The sequence below is a fragment of the Tauraco erythrolophus genome, chromosome 4 (genome assembly GCF_009769465.1).
Source record: "Tauraco erythrolophus isolate bTauEry1 chromosome 4, bTauEry1.pri, whole genome shotgun sequence".
Lineage (NCBI taxonomy): Eukaryota > Metazoa > Chordata > Aves > Musophagiformes > Musophagidae > Tauraco > Tauraco erythrolophus.
In genome coordinates this window covers 80,777,793-80,799,328 of record NC_141468.1, presented here as the reverse complement: position 1 = coordinate 80,799,328, position 21,536 = coordinate 80,777,793, and positions in this window count along the sequence as shown.

Below are 21,536 nucleotides of genomic sequence, written 5' to 3'. Positions count from 1 at the left end.
CTCAAGATAACCTGTTCCATGACTTTGCCCGTCACCGAGGTCAAACTGACAGGCCTGTAGTTCCCCGGATCCTCCTTCCGCCCTTTTTTGTAAATGGGGGTAACATCCGCCAGCCTCCAGTCCAGCGGAACTTCCCCAGTGAGCCAAGACTGCCCAAAGATAATGGACAGGGGTTTGGCAATGACATCCGCCAGCTCTCTCAGGACCCTCGGGTGGATACCATCAGGCCCCTTAGACTTGTGGGCATCCAGCTGGCGAAGCAGATCCTTGACCCGTTCCTCTTGGATCACAGGAGCTTCGATCTGCTCTCCCTCCCTGCCCTCAGACCCCATAGGCCAGCTCACCTGGATTGTAATATTAATTCTTAAATTATAGATTAAGCACCCAAAGGACAACTGAATATCTTGTGAAAGTAATTGGGTGCTGGGGGTCACTGCCTCTTGCAGAAGCCAGATGTTGTCCTTCAGCTGCTTAGTGGTGCTTTGCTTTTTCTGGGATGGTGGCTCTGTGGCTCCCGGGAGGGAGCCTGGTGTCCCTTCTCAGGGGCCCTGTCTCCTGGCTCTGGGCTGGGCCTCTGGGCAGACGTTCAGGTAGGTTCACTAAAGGATGCTGGTACTTTGCGTGAACATTTTGCAAAGATTTTTCAGTCACTTCAGAAAGTAGCTTGGGATTTGGACATGGTATTGTGCTTGTTCTGATCTTGCTTCTTTTTCGTAAACTATCCAGATTGCTTGCGTGAGTGGACTGCAGGTGGAATTATGGCCTTGATACTGATCACTGCTGCTTTTCTGAGGAAACAGGTGGCACCAAATCTTCCTTTTCCTACTGGAACCATCAAATTTAGGGGACAGAAAATTGCATTCACTCAGAACTGCAGTTAAACATATTCCTCGGCAGGGAGTGGGAAGAACTCAAAATATGTGAGTCAAGATTCCTCCTTCTTGTGTTTGCTGGAGCAAAGCAGCTTTGTGTCACCCATAAAGACTAAAAATTCAGTGTATAGATATTGCTAAATGAGGAGGTACTCTGCTTCTCAGTGAACTGGAAAAAGAGTGGAATGACTGAATTAAGTTATTTTACATTGATTAAGGGAAATATATTGAAACTAATCCTGTGATAACTGTTTAACAACTACTATTTTAAATAGAGATTTCCTTACTAAGGGGTGAAATACAGTTGACACCTTTTCTGTACTCTGCATGAAGAAATCAGTGTCTTGTACCAGTTTTATCATTGGCACGATAAGCACCTCACTGTATTATCTTTATGCTGTTGCCACATCAGCCAAAGTGTAGTTGAACATTTGATATACTGCTTATTTTATAATAATAAGCAAGACTTTTCCCTGCCCTTTTTGATATATGTCTAGATATAAAATGCTTTAATAAAATGATGCTTATGTAGACAAATAACTGTATTTTTCAGGGTAGATTAGATTGGGAGAATGAAATATTTGCGTATATCATGTTAGATACAGATTTATAAGATGTGTGTTTCGTGGTTCATGCCAACCACTAGTTGCCTACAGTCAGGAAGAAGTTTGCTGTAGGATAGGCTGTGACATGACTGCAGTATACCGGATACCGTACACTTCTGAGCTCTTGGGTGCTGGCTGCTGTTAGGATACTGGACTGGGAGCTACTTGGTCTAGTGAGCACAGCACATCTTTACTTTTTCTTTTTACTTCCTCTGCAACAATATTGTTTCACAAGTTCACATAGAAATCTTTATTAGCATTAGTTATCAAAGATCTAATAGTATTATAACTAGCAGGTATTTTTATCTTCACTTTCTTTTTGTCTCTATGTCCGTTTGCTGTCAAATTAACTACAAACAATGATAGCATCAAGTCCATTTGCACTTGCCTGTATGGATGTGCATGTGCATGTGCTTTTCTTGTGTTGTCTCATCAGGTGGTATCTGGGATGACATGAACTCTTCTTCAGTCTCCAGTTGCTAATAAGTTGCTTTTAAAAGAAGGATGAATATTACAGACTGAGAAAGTAAAAGCTGTCCTGAGAGAGACAGTGGCATCTAGGCATATTAAGTCTGACTGTAAACATCTAATCTGAGCTTCTCATTTTCTGTCTCTTTTTGAAAATAATACCACTAACTTTTTATAAAATACAAAGCCTACAAAGCGTAGGTGTGTAATAGCTGTGGTTCTTCAGCTTCCAGAAAGTAGTCTGCTACAGTTTGCAAGCAGTCCTGAGGATGTCCTTGACTTCCGATGGTGTCCACTGTTAAGTATACGGAGGTACCGGCTCAGCTGCATCTTTAGCTGTTCCCTGGACAGGCTAAGTCAGCAGTGTGCATTAATGACAAATTATGTGATAGGGAGGGGAAAGTGATAGAGAAATATCTTCACTAAGAATGCTGAGGGGCCAGTTTTGTGTATTGGGGCACAGTCACCGGAGAAGTGGTAGCCTTGACCCTAGCTTGTACTTCCCAGCTCCTGGTCCTTAATGCTTGAGATGGTTCTCAAAACTTGACTGTGGTGTATTGCTGTTCACCCCATTTCTGGACAGGAACACAAACATTATCCAAAAGATGTTTGGTCTTAGAAGATGATGCACGTACTACCATCACAATGCATGGCCTTCACTGATACAGTACGCATTGCTGCTGCTACAGAGAAGTACAGTGTAAAATGAGAGGCAGTTAAACTTGTTTGGTTAAACCAGCATCCTGAATCTTTGTGGTCAAAATACAGATGAGGTTAAGAACAAAACTTGGAACCTTTCACTTAAATATATACTGCTCCATTTGGAGCTATTCAGGAGCAGAAGAAAAGGTGCCAATGTTAAAACTGATTAATATGTTAATTAATCAAATACAAGGGCACGTGTGTGTTGTAAGTCCCGGCCTTTGCTGATCAGGGAAGATATGAGCTGTTACAGGCTCCAAACAAGGGAGTCTCAGCTCTTTGCTCTCAGCTGTAGCAGCTCATGTTTTCAGTTTGAGATCCCTGGTCCAGTCCCCAGCGTGTTGGCCAAAAGAGCATTTGTCATACTAACATGAAGCAAGAAGAGCCTCTCTTACGTTGTTTCTGGCCTGAAAACAGAGAGAGTACATTTAAAATCTCATGAGAGATAGTTTGTCCTGATAAGCTCTCTGCTGTTAAGAAGACCTGATGGTCAAGTGAGCTGTTGGAATGGATAGGCAGCTTTCTGCAGGAAGTCTTTGAAAAGAAAGTGTCTGTGCAGAGCAGTGAACTTAAGTTTCTAAGCAAAGTAGTGCTCACACAAGACCTGATTGCTCAGAAGAACAGAACCAGACTCTTAAAAAAAATAAGTACTAAGACTGTGTAATGAGAAAATATTAGGAAACAGCAATAGTGGAGATGGAAATATCTTTCTGACTGCAGCCACTGGTAATCAGGAGGTATGCTGCCGTTAAGTGCCCAAAGCATTTTGTCCTGGCCCGTGTTGCTGCCAAACCAGTGCTTCCCTGGGAATGATCGCACACGAGGACCATCTTTCTCAAGTGATGACCTGGTCCTGACAGCTAGATCAGTGCATTAAAGGCTAAATTTCAATAACTTGTATTTGGACCAAATGCTGTGATTTTTATTATTTAAAAAACAAACAAAAACCATGAAACAAAAAGCCACCCACACAACCCCCCCCATGCTTCGCTACCATTATTTATTTACTAAAGCTGAGATGATTTGGTGACTTCTGGATACCTCACTAGGGAACAGAATTGGAGGCAGCTAATCTGTAAGAATTTGGTGAAAGCAGAATCTGGTTGTGTGTAACAGCATCCAGGTACTCCAGGCAGCGTGGAGATAAACTGTGTTTGGGTGTACAGTCATCTGGCTGTACTTGTTTCCCAAGATTTTTTTCCCAAGTTGTTAATCCAGGGTGACAGATAAGGACAAGTGCATGTTTTTTTTTTACCACTGACCTACCTTTCCTGTCAGTAGAGCAAAAGACCCGCAAGAAGTTGTATGCAATAGGATTCTCCATAGCATGGGATACTTTCCACACTATTAGTTCTCCTGTAATTTGTAAAAAAGTGTAATGTTAAAAAGGATAACATTTCTGGGTAGGTGCCATGCTTTCCGGTTAATTTAAGAATATCTTTTCTTTAAGAGGAAAAGTTAAACCTTAGAGACTTGCTGCTGTCACCAGTACCTGACGTCAGTAAACAGCTGAATTCAGAGGAGCTTTCTCTTATGACTGCCTTTCCTTTAAAAGCACATTAAATCCAGCATGCAGAATATTGTGGGAAAGCTGGTTGTCATTCGTTGACACTGTTTAACGTTCAGGATTTATGATAGTTTCTTGTATGTAAACACAGTAGGCATTTTATAAATTGGATTCTTTGTAGAATAATACAAGGCGTAAATGATATTGTTCCTACTGGTTACATTATATAAAATATATAACCAGCAGCTGAATTTGTAGCACAGAGGCCTGTCATACTATCTTTCTTTTATGTGCTGTGGGCTAGGTGCATCGCTTAGGTAACTTCATTTACTCCAACAGCTTACTTCTGGAAATGTTATTGCATGTAGGGGCTCTGAAAAGCAGTACCTACATTTTGCAGTACCAAAGGCTGTAATGGCAATTTTCCAGAAGCCTTGAGATCTGTGTGTGATGTGCATAAAACATAGCATGTTTACATGTTTTTTTTTCATCTTAGGTAAATGTATGCTAATAAGGTATGTATTGAATAGATGGATGAATACTACTATTATTTTTCATCAATAATCTTTCCATGACATGTGCTTTCTATCCATTGTGCCAATGTTTGTAACCATCATCTAATGTTGAATTGGGAATTATTTTTTGGATGGGAGAGAAGGGGGTGGTGGTGTTATGTTTTTCTCAAGTATTTTAAAAAATAAATAGCAAATATGTATCTGATGGAACAAGAAAAATGTGATCTGCAGCATTCCACTGCGTGTGAGGAGCACATGAGTAAAAAGATGATGAGGATGTAGCTGACAGCAGTATCTGTGAAAAAATCTCTTTCCTGTAGTACAAACCAGAAATGGTATTATCTGGCCTTTCTAAAGGGCATTTTAGCACTATCCCTGTGTTTCAATCCTGGCTGAAGAGTGGATCAGCAAACAATAATCAGCAGACGTGGATTCCAGGGAATGGGCAAAGTGTCTAATGACTAAATGCAATGATTAGTGAAGGTAGGATCAAGGCAGGACCATAATCCCCAGAACAACCGATGTAACTTTTTTTTCAAAGCTAGTTAATACCTTGCCCTTTTAATTATCCTAGCATCAGAGGGAAGTGCCATCTTCTACCTGGTTCTCATTACTCCATCAGATGCATTAATTTAAATACCTGTGAACATATAAAGCAGGTTTCTGAGCAAGAGGCTTCTTATTTCTTTTATACACATTTTTATAACTCTCTGGGTTTTTATCCATCTTATAACCAATTTGAAAGTGTGCAGCTCTCTCCAGCTGCACAGCGTGCAGAGCTGAGGTCTGTTCAGGATGGCCGGGGTGGATTTGGCAGCTCTTGTGACCGTAGGGCTGACAGCCCTGCCCTAGGTAGGACATCCATCCCTAGGGGCACCAACCTGCAAGCAGATCCTCATCGCTGCCTGCTGTGATCTGCAAGGTCTGAGAGACAACTCAGTTGCTTCATCTGGGAGAAGGTTTGCTTCTTCCCTCCATCCAAAACTTTTATCATGTGAAGAAAGTAGGAAGGAGCTAACTGGTCCTACTTTACTTTTCCCAATCCTGACCAGCAATTTGAACAGTCTTGGGATAAAAAAGTGGAAGGGAAAGAGGAGTAGAGAAGCAGCAGGGGTTAGCTGTGGAAAGAGGGAGTTAAAGCGATTCTGAGAAATCCTAAGAAATAAGTGGAAGAAATACATATGCTTGTTAAGCTCCTGCAGTTTCAGAGACTTTCTCATCTAAGACTCGTCTTACCTTTGAGCGCTGATTTTATTTTCTTTTTTTCTACCCCACCGCCCTCCATCTGTATGGGTTTTGTCCTCCCAGGTCTTTTGGGGGTGGTGGTAGTTGTGAATTGTTGGTGTTTGCTGTGAAAAGTAATGTTGATTTCAACAGGGATTGTAAACCCCTGCTTCATTTCACTTACCATTTTGACTTTGAAAATTCATTTGGCATTGGTAACGCGAGGAGAGCGTTTTTGCAGGAATGAGAATACTGACCTTTTTTGCCTTACTGACTGTGAGGAATGGTTCTGTCTGAATTTAATGTTTGATTTGTCAAAATGACTTGTCACTGAAAAACTTACTCATAGCTCTTCCTGATCAAATCTTTCATTATCATGGTTTTGCTTATTTTCGATGACCTGTCTTTTATTCTTATTGATGTAAAGGTAAAACTGGAAAATAAAATGAAATGGAGCTCTTCTAAAAGCCATGAACAATACAAACATAACAGTTCATCAAGGCTCAAGATTCTGATGTGTTGTGGAAGGTGTAGTCTATCTAGGGATCTCAGCTCGTAAAGGAAATGGAAGGCACGAGGCACACAAGCGACAGTTTTGCTGAGACACTATGGAAGTGTATTCAAGTTTAATTTGGTTTGGCTTTCTGCCATTTGAAGGATGGGAAGGGCAATAATTTGTGTTTCTGAGGCTTTTTCTTTATAAAGAACCCATTATTTCTACCATTCATGGTAATACTTGACTAGCTTTTCTCATAAACATCCTTCTATAAGTAGTAGTTTTAAGTAGGAACTTCCTTTGCGGGCGATAGGAGGTACGACGCTCCTGGAGGAGGACTACCACTTTATGCTTATTTTGACTGCTGGAAGGTAGCTGATAACATTATGTTTCAGGTTAAAAGGAAGGTATTGATATAAAGCTGATCTTTGTACAAAAAAAAAAAATGTTGCTTTTTAATAAATGTCCTTTTTGATAAGGTTTACTTTTTTGAGACTGGTTATATTTTAAATAGTTATTTCACTTATGGAGAGATTGAAAGAAGCTAAGCAGCTACATGTGCCTGTCTGTGATCCTCTGCATACTGATACAGTCATAGTCTGAAATAAGTTCCTTGACAACAAGATCAAATGAGAAGTCAATTTTAGGCTTTTCTTTTTTTTTTTCTGAGCATGCGCTGTAAATGTGTTGTGCTTAAGGGGACGACTGCACAATGGCTTTTGGTGTGCAGTGCCTGACTGGTGGCACTGAGTCATGGTGGTAGGTGACCTTGTGGAATATCACTTATTATGGTCAGCTGTAATCTTCCTCCCACCCATGATGCTTCCCTGAGCCATAGTCTACCCTCCTGATGGAAAGAGCTCCCTGCTACTTTCCACCTCCTTGCACTCACTTTGTTTTACATTTCTGCATTGCCTTTGAAACACAGGGATAGCATTTGTTCATCCTTGAGCTCAGGTTCATGGATTTACAGGTGACTGAGGAGTTGCTTTATCTGATTGGTTTGCCTCTGAAGATCCTTTCTTAAAATAGGAATGTGAAAAGCGTGTATCTTTTCCTTTTTGGCTTACTTGATGTCTAGTATTTTTCTCCTATCTCGTATTTTTTCTCTATTTACTGCTCAATATTTTCTTGCGTTTCCACTTCAGATAATCATATGTTGATATCTGGTATGTAAACTGGACTTGAACAATGGAGGACCTGGTATAATTTTTAGAAGCCATGTGCGTACCTCACACTCTGACTTTGGAAGTTTCCATGCCAGTGGTTATGACACTTAAGAACCTTGGATGAAAATGAATGTCAGGCTAAAATCTAAGGTCAGCAAGTTTTATGGTGTCCTGCAGAAGCATGTAAGAATTTCAGTTTTTTTTTAAATTCATCTTGCTACAAAGAGGTGGAAGAAGCCTGTAACCACAATCAGATGCAGCACCTACTGCAAAGGTAACAACTTGCAATTTCTTTAACATGCTGACAGCCGACTGTGCTGTTTCAGCTGACTGAAAGCGACATGCTCACATGTGTGAACACACACTGGTGTGCACATAGAAGTTTTCACACAAACTTTGGAGAAGAAATTCTGTCCTGAGAAGAATGTTTTAATATCCAAAAGATATTTAATAATATAGATTAAATTAATCTCCAGAGAGCAAGAAAGTTGTGCAGAAGTCCCATGGGAACCCTCCTTGTGGTATATGTACAGATCTCGCTTTGTTTGTGATAAAGCATGTACCCTTCTGGAAGTCTGGATGGTGAAGTTTGTTTGAAGGTGGCAGCAAGGCATGGAACCTTCTGCAGAACGGTATCACTAGCTTAAGGCTCAACCTGCATCCTCAGTAGATACGCTGTCGGTATCACTTCACACACCACAACTTATCAATGGTTGCTGTTTATTTTTGTGTCTCAAGCTTTACAGCACTCTTTCCATACCTGCCTGATGGACCTCTTTTGGTAGCAGAAAAGTCACATTTGTTGTGAGGAAAGTAGCATGAGGTATGTGCAGAGGAACAATGAGCTGTAGCATACCTCTGTGACACCCACAGTGTGAATGCACTGCTTGGGTAAGGTAGATAATAGTTCTTGAAAAGTTCAGACTTCTCTGTTCTGGGTGCTAGTTCAGATGACTGTGATAACCACACATTTGTGGCTTCCAGCTTAGGCAAGAGTCTGCTGTTTCAAACCAATTTTGTCTTATGGTACACAAGTTTTAAAATAGAAATATTTCTAGGCTCAGTGATAGTAGTAGGCTTTCTTTTTATAAATAGGGTGCAAAAAGCAAGCTTTAACGGGGGGAGGACAAGTTAGTTCAGGAAAATAAAATAATAATATTCTACTGTTCCATAATAAAGAAAAAATATACTGAGTAAAATTAACAATGGTAGCTGTTTCTATAAAAACTATGGAAGGAAATGAAACTCTTACTGACATTTCAATGTTGAGTTTTTCCCATATTCTATGTGGTTTTGGTTAATTTGATTTTAATATAATAGATTTCATTTGTGGGTTATTTTAATTTTTTCACTTTTAGATTTTTTTTTGTACTGGGAAAGAGTAAAAAAAGACCATTTGATAAATAAATAATGGAAGAGTAAAATAGCTTTTCAGAAAAATAAAAGTTGAATACTATGTGAAAATTTGAAAGACTTAACCAAATGTAGAAATCTTTCATACAATCTGAAAAACTACACTTGCAAAGGCAACCTCGTTTTGCCATTTCCCCCCCTTACTCTTCTTGATTATTTTTTTATCTATCAGTAAACAGAAATGCAAGACCGTTGATACAGTAAGTGAGTCTGCGCTGAGAACTGAGATAGCAACATTAGGTGTCTGAAATGTCAGAGAAGATTTCAGGGAGTGGTAGGTAGCTGAATTGAAAATTCACTCATAAGCAATAAGCAGTAGCTGATACTCTTGAAAAACATCATGGGATATGCATTGGTGTAGAGGCTGGGATCTCTTTTCTCTGGCAGTATGAAATAACAATGGAGGAAAAGATTGGCGCCCTCCGACAGTGTGCTGGGAGCTCTTTGTGATTTCAAATGGTAAAAAAAAGTTGATCTTAGATGTTTTTAAGAAGTTCTATGCATGTTGTCGGTAAAGAGTTAACAGCAGTTTTTAGTTGACTGCCTCTTTTATACCTTGTGTAGAGGAAGTAGTAAGGAACTTGTTTCCTCTTGCTTTATTGACGTTTTCTTTCATTTTCATTCATGAAATTCAAAACCTGTCAGTTAAATAACAGCACATAACAGGCTGCTGCTTTTATTAATATGTCTTTGGAGGATAATGAAAGGAATGGGTGTAACCAGTTGAAATACTACTCTTGGACAGTCAATATTGGGAGGCAATAGTGAAGCCCTTACCGCCGCTAGATGAGCAAATGGATTACTTTTCCACTCAGGCTCTGCTAGCTCTTTAGGGTAATTGAATTGGAATCTTTTCTGCTGTTTAATAGCAACTCCTACAAAGAGAAAAAAAAAAACTTTAGAGAGAATGATATCTCAACAGTGTAACTTATACAGATTTTTCTTTGTGGATGTTTTTGTTGTTATGTTTTGTTTTTTTTATCCTACCCCCAATTAAATCTACACATCAGTGGAATTACACAGTTTCTGCAAAGACTGTTTCTTTGGGTCATGATTTGAGATATCTGAAATAATGAGAAAGTGAGAGGCAAGGAGGAGAGTCAAGTTCTGCAAGGATTTAAAACACTGGGGTGTAAAGAGAGGGGTCTCTGTTCATTTGTTTCAAAGGTCCAAAATGTGCCAACCGACTTATGTGACATTTCCACCTGCTAACTGAAACCTGGGCTAACCTTCCCCATCAGCCAGGGGGAAAAAAGTTGACGGTATGTTGTGGGCTATCGACACGTTTTCTTGCTACACTCATAACTTTTCAAGAAGGAATGTCATGTATCTTTGGATTTCAGTACCGTGTTTGTCACAACTCCTCAGCCATTTCGAGATGGTGAAGATGCGATCGGTCTGCTTTGCGATGGACACGGGCCATCAGGCATCCCTGAGAGGCTACGGCCACAGCACTGTGCTGTTCTACATAGACCTTGGGACCTACCGAAATTAAGAGTTGGCTCCATTGCAGCCTTACACCAGCACAGCAGATAACGTACAAAACGCGTGTGCTTATCTAGTTGGTGTGGAAGATGGTCGTAAAAAGCAATGAAGTATAAATATTTAGTTTCCTAACAAGCTTTCTTTTCTTTTTGGTTGTATGGATCAGGCAAACTTTCCAGACGTGGGACATGTTTATGAGCTTTTGTAATACTTTTTTTTTCCTTCCCTGTTCCCTGCATTTTTCCCATAGGCTTGTTCACAGCAACACCCACTGGAGGTAATGAGCAGTGACAGTATCACTGCAACTTTCCCCTGGGGAGCTGAACAACATTGGCTCTTGTAAGCCGACGCTGTAAGCAGTGGGTTTTTTTAATGTAAAGGGTGGGATGCCTCTAGTCTCCAGCAGCATGCTTTCTGTCAACTAGGAGAAAATGCTTAAATAAAAAAGTCTAATAAACCTGGTCAAAGCAAAGCTGGGTTTTGGTTTACTCAGCTGCTGTAATGGGTTATGAGAATGACACAAAATTTAATGCAATATAGTTTGGTTTATTCCTGAAGTAGTTTCATTGTAATCCAAGCAAGAAGTGGAGCTGTCATGTTAACGTGAGCGTATTCAGTAGAAGAAGCATGAGATTCTGTTTTTAACAGAAATTCAACCCTAGGCGTATGAAAATGTGGTATTAAGAGTATAAATATAAGAAGCTCCTGCTAAAGACATGGAAATGGCCCTTGTATGGCTTTCTGATAGGAAGACAGATCAAGTGAACGTACAAGACCTGAGAGTTGTGTTGCTGTGAGAGCTGGGCTATAATTTAGTGAGCTGACAGGAGGAGTGAAGTATCTCCTCAATATCTGTGTTTGGCAGAGGAGATGAATGCATACATCAGGAAACAATGTTTAAGTGTTTTATTTCCTTATTTCAGCCTGTCAAACTGTCAGCGTAGTTAATGGCCACCAAGAGAGAGTGAGGGGAAGGGAGGGAGGGGAGGAGGAGGATAAATGGAAGGAAACAAAGGTGCTGTGGAGCCTGGAAGAAAGGAACACTGGGAAAGATTAGCAGGGTGCTGAGGCATAATGGTCCCCTGGACACAAATGTCCAAACTCCCTCCATCAGCTCAAACCTCCTCTCCCCTCAGCCCTTCAAGGAAGGGCGTAGAGATAATGAATGTTCTAGTACGCTGTGTGACACAACTTTATTTTACTCCATTAATTTTTTCGCAGTAGTACCTAGGCCCACAGTCAGCAAGGCACTTCAACAGGACTTCATAATCGTATTTAAGCTAGGTGTTTTGCTGAAGTGAGCTCCGAACTGAACAAGATTCAATTGGCTTGTCAGGGCTTTGAGATCTTGGGGATTCAGGCAATTTCTTTCTTTAAAAGAAAAGGCCCAGCTACAGACAGTTTGTAAAACAAACAAGGTTTGAATTGTTACTTTATTAAGTATACAGGGAGATACAAGTGTCTTGGGACTTAAGTCTTCTTTCTGACACACCCACACACCTTCCACTAAAGTCAGTACAAATGGAATGCTTTTCATAGGAGAAGTATTTTTAAGGCGAAGCCAATATTATGTATTATTTTCATTGCATGGAAACAGAATGAGAGTAACAATTTTTTTTTTTTGTAATACGTAAAAGACTGTTTCAGTAACTGCAGAGAGGAGGATAATGCAAACTATTTCTGTACTTCAGTCAAAGATGCCACTTTGTTTTCACTGCCTTATTAATCACAGAGGTTGGCAGCAAAAGAACTTATGGTTCTGCTGTGGGAGGTGGAGTTGGCTTGCACACACCTGGATGAAGCACCTTCTGAACTGTGTTTCAGAGGCGTGGAGCCCAGATAGCATGTGTCCCAAACTGGATAAATGACAAAGCTGAAGCTTTCCAGGCTCCGTGGGGAACATGCAGCTCAGTTGTGGCTTGACTCAAGCAACAAAAAGCCCTCCCCTTGTGCATCAAGGCAGAGAGCAGAGCCTGTATGGAGATGAGGAGTGGCTGTTGGGATTAAACCCTAGGATGCGTAGTGTTGATTCAGAGGAAAGCTTTGGGCACTGCCCGTTTGTGTCAGTTACGGGTCCGCAACGTTTCAGGTGAAGCCACTATCATATCGTGCAGTGTCATAAGGTGTGAATTTGAACTGGGCATGATAAAAATGAGTTTTCCTTTGGCATAGCATTGTCATATTCATGTTGTGTGTGTTCTCTCCAAATACATAGTTCTTATTAATTATGCCAATAAAAGCCACTTGAATCCTGTAGTTCTTGGTCTTGCCTAGCTATTGCTTCTTAAAAAATTTCCTTAAGTCAAACAAATAAGTAAAATAAGGAAAGAGTGATACAATGGTGTTAGCATGGTTTAGTGGTTTATTGTAATAATGGTCAAATTTGTCAATTTTTCTGTAGTCATTTCAATGGAGGAGGGTTTTAAGAGGAGTTTAGAAAGAGAATATAGCAGTGGTTTTGTGAAGTCTTACAGGATGGTTTTAGGTTGTGAGAGGAGCTATGGAGAATACCTGGTGCATGTTTTGGAAAATACAAATAGGTGTTGGTGGGTGGTGCTGCCAGCTGCCTAGTGACGATTCAGCCTTTCTGTGCAGAATTGAAGAGGAAAAAGTAAGATGGTATTAGGCTGCAAGGAGCTTTGGAAGTCGGGACAGCAGCAGATACCTACTGTGACGGAGGAGGGAAGCCAAAGGAAAATTGCAAAGGCAGGTATGTAATGAGGAAAGCATGGGATGAGAAGGATGGGTTTTGGGAGGATTTTTGCTGTGGCAAGTGATACGAGGAAGATGAGACTGCTTTTGTGGACACTGAAGGAGCCATGTGCTTAGAAGTTTTTAGTGTCTTTATAATGGGACTCAGGCTGAACTCTTTGTGGTATTAGAGGTGCTCTGGTTTAGCACCCTTAGAGAGGTGTAACTTACTTGTTTCTGTCATTTTATGGGCAACTGAAGGGATAAAGCTTGAACCAATCCACAAACTTCAGAAACATTATGCCATTAGAATACAGTAATGCCTTTTTAATGCAAATTTAATCAAACTCAGGGACCCTATTTGGAGTGTGTATAATCATGTCCCTAGGCACTGTGGTCTCAGAGAGATGAAGTAGATTAAGAGAACAGTATCTGTTCAAAACCTGACTTGGGGATTTCCAGTGACTCAGGGCAGACGGAGCTGGTGATTGAGTGATATGGGAACTGAATGGGTCAGCCATTGCTGTGCTGGGGAGAACTGAGCTGCCAGTGAGCCTTTCTTTCCAGTAAGATGTGAAATCCATGGTTGGCTGAAAAAGCACATGCTTCATTTCAGACGTGTAGCAGCATTACTAATGTCTGTCTGAGTATGGAGACAAGTAACTGTACCTACATATTAAAATTTCACATATGATTGTGATGCAGGTTGGAGTTACCTTGCTATGCTGAGTTAGAACAAGAGCTCAATATTAAATAACAGCTGTGTTTCACCCTGGAATTGAGACTCTTTGTTAGAGTGGGCAAATGAGCCCAATGTGCAGGCTTGCATGGCTGGAAAGACTGAAGAGCTGAAGCAGAACTTGAAAAGGAAGTGATTTTGTTCATCAGCCAGTTTTTCAAAAGGAAAAAGAGTTTACATGAATCACTGGAAACTACTTCACATTGTTCTCATTCAGGAATATGCATAGGAGACACTTTTTGCCAATAAAAGCATTAATTCATGGGTAATGAGGAGGGAGTCCTTGCCATTCCCATGTGAAAGCTCTGCCAGATTGGGTCAGATGACTCCACCTACTAAAGCTATGTATGCTTATGACATGCACTGCTTTAAGCCATAAATAAATCTGTGGCATTGTGCCTGTAACAATCTTTCTGCAGAGCTGTACAGCCTACTGCCCATTAGCTGATGTATTTATCATGCTTACTGCTATTTTCCATTATTTCTGTAGTATGACTATGATGGTATCTGGTAAAGTCATTTTTAAAGTATTGTTAAAAGTACAAAAATACAGATCATGTGAAGTACCCCTGAAGGTAACGGAGCTCTGTGTGGGCAGAGAAGTAATTATTGTGGATCAGTTTGTTGCTCATATAACTGAAGTTCTTTATCCATATACACACATGTGCCTGTGTGTGTGTGTGTATATATATATATATATGCAAAAATAGGTTTATTTGTGATATATTTAAACTCTCATGCTTGTACATACTTGACTATTACAAAAGCAAAAAATATAAATACATAAGATTATGAGCTTGTACACATGGAGATGTTCATAGGGAGATGCTATTTTAGTATGTAGGAGGTGATCATGTAACTAAAGACTCTTACAGTTTTCAGAAAGGTGCAAATGTAGTCTTTATAGCTACATAATGTTAGTAATTCAGCAGTAAAGAAATACCAACTGTGCCAGACCGATGTTTGGTTTTCTTATAGAAGTAAAAAGAATTTTGCAATAAAAACATTTTGTAATTAATTATGTTTTAATATTAAAATCCTATTGTTTACTAGTTACTCTTTTTTTTAAAAAAAAGGGGTTTGTCATTAAATGCAAGTAACTGCCGTCGGTGCAAGACTGACATCACAAACTCCAATTTTCTTTAAATGTGGCTGTTGACAGGTTTTCTTCTGGCATTTCTGCTAGTTCCTAGCATTAAAAAAAAAGTCATAATAACTCTCCCTTGAAATTGTAAGGCTTCAAGATAGTTTTGAAATTTAGAAAACCTATTCATTCTAATTTTAATTGGCAGCTAGAATCTTCTGTGTCGCTTTCCTGGTGTTGTATGCTCCTAAGGTAGAATTTTGTGCTTTTCAGTTTTAAATCAGATGTTTTTATGATGATATCACTCACTCCAAAAACAAATATTCTATGAATTGTGATTGAAATCTCAATTTTCTCAATAGACATTGTCAATACATTTCACTGTCATTGTGCTGGGAAGTGCAGGCTGAATATTTTGTTTCTCATTCAGCTAAGTTAACCAAGGAGTTGTTAGTATGGATGTAGACATATTTGAAAAAGAAGATACCTTTTAAGAGTGTTCATGAAAAGGCAGTAAATGAGGAGCTGTGAGCTGAGGATGTATGTTAACCTGCACGGGATGTGTGTAACTGCTGAGACATCAGGAGCAATCGCTGTGTTCCTGAACAGCTTCGCAGTGTTCCTAGAAGTAAGTGTTGGCCTATGTAGTAATACTTGATTGTACAGTCTCAAAACAGAGAAACAAGAGCATTGCTGTATTGAAGCATTACAGAGTGTCCATGCAGAGTGTGGTGTTTTGGTGTCTCACTTTGTTCAGCAGTTGAATACTATTAATTCCAAAGTAAAGAAAGGTTTCGGAGCTTGCATAGGGCTTACCTGGAGACAGAGCAGTTCATCAGCATGGTAAGGAAATTCTGGAGGGCTTTGCTGGAGAAGTCTGCTGTCAGCTATCTAATACTGCACTCCACACTGGCAGTTCTTGACAAATACCGTGATGCTGTGCCCACATCCCAACATTGCTAACATAGAAGATTTACAACTTTGCCAAGAAAATAACTTCTGTTGTTTGGAGACATTCTTTTATGGATTTAAGAAAAAGGCACAGTTGATGGAAACCTTTTAGAATTTCTGATACAGATACATCTGGGGATAATTTTGTGCAATAGGAAAATACTAAAGTATCGCTAAGGTACTAAGGGAAATGCTGTTGTCTTTACATGAAGACTACATCCTACGTATTCTGGTAAGTACTTTGAGGCTACAAAAACGTTCTGCATTTGCATAGGAAGAAGTCAGCAGTCCTTTCAAAGTACTCCTTTTCTCCTGAAACGCGAAGCAAAAGAACAGCATACAGATTAGAGCAGTTTTTCTGCAGTGAATGTCCATCAAGAAGGCGGACTTCGGCCTCTTGAAGCACCTGATGGGCAAAGTGCCGTGGGAGGCGGCCCTGGAGGGACAAGGGGCCCAGGAAAGTTGGTCCACATTCAAGGAGCACCTTCTCCAAGCTCAGCAGAGGTGCATCCCGACGAAGAACAAGTCGGGCAAAAAGACCAGGAGGCCGGCGTGGATGAGCAAGGAGCTCCTGGACCAACTGAAAATGAAGAGGTTAGCCTACAGAGGGTGGAAGCGGAGACAGATAGCCTGGGAGGAATACAGAGAAGCTGTAAGAGTGACCAGGGATCAAGTGAGGAAGGCTAAAGCCCTAAAGGAATTGAATTTGGCAAGGGATATAAAAAGCAACAAGAAATGCTTCTATAGGTATGTAGGGGACAAAAGGAAGTCCAAGGAGAACATAGGCCCCCTCCGGAAGGATACTGGTGCTCTGGTTACCCGGGACATAGAGAAGGCTGAGGTACTCAATGAATTTTTTGCCTCAGTCTTCACTGGTAAAGCCTCTTGTCTTACCACCCAAGCTGTGGAAAGAACTAGCAGGGACTGTGAGGATGAACCACCGCCCACTGTACTTGAAGACCAGGTTCGAGAACATCTGAGAAACTTGAAGGTGCACAAGTCCATGGGACCTGATGAGATCCATCCGCGGGTCCTGAAGGAACTGGCGGATGAAGTTGCCAAGCCACTGGCTATTGTATTCGAGAAGTCGTGGCGGTCTGGCGAGGTCCCCGATGACTGGAAGAGAGGGAACATAACCCCCATTTTTAAAAAGGGGAACAAGGAGGACCCGGGCAACTACAGACCGGTCAGCCTCACCTCTGTGCCTGGCAAGGTCATGGAGCAGATTCTCCTGGGAACCATGCTAAGGCACATGGAGAGCAAGGAGGTGGTGGGTGACAGCCAACATGGCTTCACCAAAGGCAGATCGTGCCTGACCAACTTGGTGGCCTTTTACGATGGGGTGACAACATCGGTGGACAAGGGTCGACCAACGGATGTCATCTACTTGGACTTGTGCAAAGCTTTTGACACTGTCCCGCACGACATTCTTCTCTCTAAACTAGAGAGTCATGGGTTTGATGGATGGACCACTCGGTGGATAAGGAATTGGCTCAATGGCCGCACTCAGAGAGTAGTGGTCAACGGCTCAATGTCCAAGTGGAGACCGGTCACGAGTGGTGTCCCTCAGGGGTCCGTGTTGGGCCCGGCCCTCTTCAACATCTTTGTCGGTGACGTGGACAGTGGCATGGAGTGCACCCTCAGCAAGTTCGCCGATGACACCAAGCTGTGTGGTGCCGTCGACACGCTGGAAGGGAGGGATGCCATCCAGAGGGACCTCGACAGGCTGGAGAGGTGGGCCCGTACCAACCTCATGAAGTTTAACCAGGCCAAATGCAAGGTCCTACATCTGGGTCGTGGCAATCCCAGGCATAAATACAGACTGGGTGGTGAATGGATCGACAGCAGCCCTGAGGAGAAGGACTTGGGAGTACTGGTGGACGAGAAGCTCAATATGAGCCGGCAATGTGCTCTTGCGGCCCAGAAGGCCAACCGCGTCCTGGGCTGCATCAAGAGGAGCGTGGCCAGCAGGTCGAGGGAGGTGATTCTCCCCCTCTACTCTGCCCTCGTGAGACCTCACTTGGAGTACTGCGTCCAGTTCTGGAGTCCCCAACATAAGAAGGACATGGACCAGTTGGAGAGGGTCCAGAGGAGGGCCACGAAGATGATAAGAGGGCTGGAGCACCTTTCCTATGAGGACAGGCTGAAAGAGTTGGGGCTGTTCAGCCTGGAGAAGAGGAGGCTCCGGGGTGACCTTATAGCGGTCTTCCAGTACCTCAAGGGGGCCTACAGGAAAGATGGGGAGAGGCTGTTCAGGAGGGCCAGTTATGATAGGACAAGGGGTAACGGTTTTAAAATAGAGGGAGGTAGGTTCAGGTTGGATATTAGGAAAAAATTTTTTACCATGAGAGTGGTAGAACACTGGAACAGGTTGCCCAGAGAGGTGGTGGATGCTCCATCCCTGGAGACGTTCAAGGCCAGGTTGGACAAGGCCCTGAGCAACCTGATCTAGTTGGAGATATCCCTGTTCCTTGCAGGGGGGTTGGACTAGATGACCTTTGAAGGTCCCTTCCAGCCCTAACCATTCTATGATTCTATGATTCTATGATCCTGGAATTTGTCTTCATGCTCCATCCAGAAAGCCAATCTTCGTGTTCCTTGTTATTTTTGTCGACTGTTGCTGGGACATAACTTATCTCCTGGCCCTGTCACTGACAAATACTTTGCCACTTGGCCTAGAAATGTGTGTGCTGGGTTCTCTGGAAATCTCCAGTGCAAGAAGCAAGAGTTGACAGGAGCTGGGACTTTCTGGAGATATCTCAGACACCCAGAGATGCCATTAGTGACAAATTTTCACATACACACGAGAGCTCCTCAGTCTCATCCACGCTGGACACCACAACCAGACTAGAACAAAAATTTTAAAACGCCTGTGTGTGATATATAGGCAACATTTGTGCATGTATGTATATATATGTTAGGAATTACAAACGTGTTTTGATCAGATCTATACTATAACTTACTTGAATCACAGAATCATAGAATGGTTTGGGTTGGACGGGACTTCAAAGATCATTTAGTTCCAACCCCCTACCATGGGCAGGGAAATCCTCCTCTACACCAGGTTGCTCCAAGCCTCATCTAACCTGGCCTTGAACACTTCCATCTACAACTTCTCTGGGCAACCTGTTCCAGGGCCTCACCACTCTCAGAGTGAAAAATTTCTTCCTTATATGCAATCTAAATCTGCCCTCTTTCAGTTTAAATCCATTGCCCCTTGTCCTATCACTACACGCCCTTGTAAAAAGTCCCTCTCCAGCTTTCCTGTAGGCTCCCTTTAAGTACTGGAAGGCTGCAATAAGATCACCCCAGAGCCTTCTCTTCTCCAGGCTGAACAGCCCCAACTCTCTCACCCTGTCTTCATAGCAGAGGTGCTCCAGCCCTTGGATCATCTTCGTGGCCCTCCTCTGGACTCGCTCCAGCAGCTCCATGTCCTTCTTGTGTTGGGGACTCCAGAGCTGAACACAGTATTCCAGGTGGAGTCTCACGAAAGCAGAGTAGAGGGGCAGAATCACCTCCCTCGACCTGCTGTCCACAATTCTTTTGATGCAGCCCAGGATATGGTTGGCTTTGTGGGCTGCCAGCGCACATTGCCGGCTCGTGTTGAGCTTCTCATCCACCAGCACTCCCAAGTCGTTTTCCTCAGGGCTGCTCTCAATCCATTCTCTGCCCAGCCTGTACTTGTGCTTGGGATTGCCCCAACCCACATGCAGGATCTTGCACTTGGCCTTGTTGAACTTCATGAGGTTCTTACAGGCCCACCTCTCCAGCCTGTCAAAGTCCCTCTGGATGGCATCTCTTCCCTCCAGTGTGTCCACAATACCACACAGCTTGGTGTCATCAGCAAACTTGCTGAAGGTGCACTCGATCTCACTGTCCATGTCACCAACAAAGATGTTAAATAGCACTGGCCCCAGTACCGACCCCTGAGGAACACCACTCGTCACTGGCCTCCACTTGGACGTTGAACTGTTGACCACAACTCTTTGAGTGCAACCATCCAGCCAATTCCTTATCCACCGAGTGGTTCATCCATCAAAACCATGCCTTTCCAGTTTAGAGACAAGGATGTCATGTGTGGGACAGTATCAAATGCTTTGGATAAGTCCAGGTAAACGATGTCAGTTGCTCTTCCCTTATCCATCAATGCTGTAACCTCATCATAGAAGGCCACCAAATTAGTCAGGCAGGATTTGCCCTTAGTGAAGCCATGTTGGCTGTCACTAATCACCTCCTTATTTTCCATGTGCCTTAGCATAGTTGCCAGGAGAATCTGCTCCATGATCTTGCTGGGCACAGAGGTGAGACTGACTGGCCTGTAGTTCCCTGGGTCTTCTTTTTTCCCCTTTTTAAAGATGGGGGCTATATTTCCCCTTTTCCCGTCAGTGGGAACTTCACCAGACTGCCATGACTTCTCAAATAGGATGGACAGAATTAGAGTGATTGGCTCAGTGTTTTTTAGTGTTGAAAGGTACAGAGCAGAAGTGTCGGGGATTATATTGTGGAATTCATCATAGGATAATGCTAACAGTTTTTTAGGATAATTTGGGTATTAAAATTATTCTTTCGTTTGTATTTTTTATCTGTAAGAGATTGATCTCATCAGGTGACAAATTCAGTAGAGGTGACACTTTCTGTGAGATCCCTAGTATGAAAAACAACATTCAAATTAAAGGCTATTTTTTATTCCACCAAAAGTGATTAAACTATTCCACTGGACTGAAAGAAGGACTGTATGCTTTACATCATAGTGGCTATCCTGCAGGTGTTTTAGAATCCTGGAGTCATTTAGGCTGGAGGAGACCCTTAAGATTGAGTCCAACTGTAAACCTAATGCTGCCAAGTCCACCACTAAACGATGTGCCTAAGTGCCATGTCAGGGTAAGAAATGGCTCTTCTAGGATTTGTTAAAGAGGCAAAGAGGATACCAATGCAAGAGTTTAAAAAAACTTTTAAACAAACAAACCTTGTTTCTTTTTATTTGAATTTTCAGGTTTTGTTTGTTGACTTAGGAATTAAGTTTGCTAGCATGCTTCAAACTGTGTTTTATATCCAAAAAGGGAAGTGTATCACATACAACCAAATGAACACCTTTTATTGTGCAACTCACTAAAACATGTCTTATTTCTTGGGAACTTTTGTATTCATTGTCTGTCATTCTGAGTTCTTAACACCATTTCACTCTTGCAGTACATAGTATTTATTTATTGGTCAAAATTTGGGAGAGGGAAGGAAGTATCAGAGTATATTCAGAGAACAGTAATTTCTACAGTTACCATCCTTTCTAGAAAGACACTGATGCCAGGTTTCAACTGTGATCTCTGTTTTTAAGCCTATTGTGCACTCTTCCTCTTATCTCGTGGGTATTGCTGAACAAGTTAAGCAACAGCTGCCAGAAGTTTTCCAGACAAGCAGAAATCTAGGAGTCCAGATTCCTGGTTTCTAGTGCTGCTGCTTCTTCTTACTATCACCATGTTATTTATTTGTCCCTTGACTTACCTATCTGTAAAATGGTAATGGTGATACTTATCTTGAAATTTACTCTAGGCTTAGCCTGATCCAAACTCTGCTCAAGTCAATGGGAGCTTCCCATCTCCGTGTACACTTCTGAACCA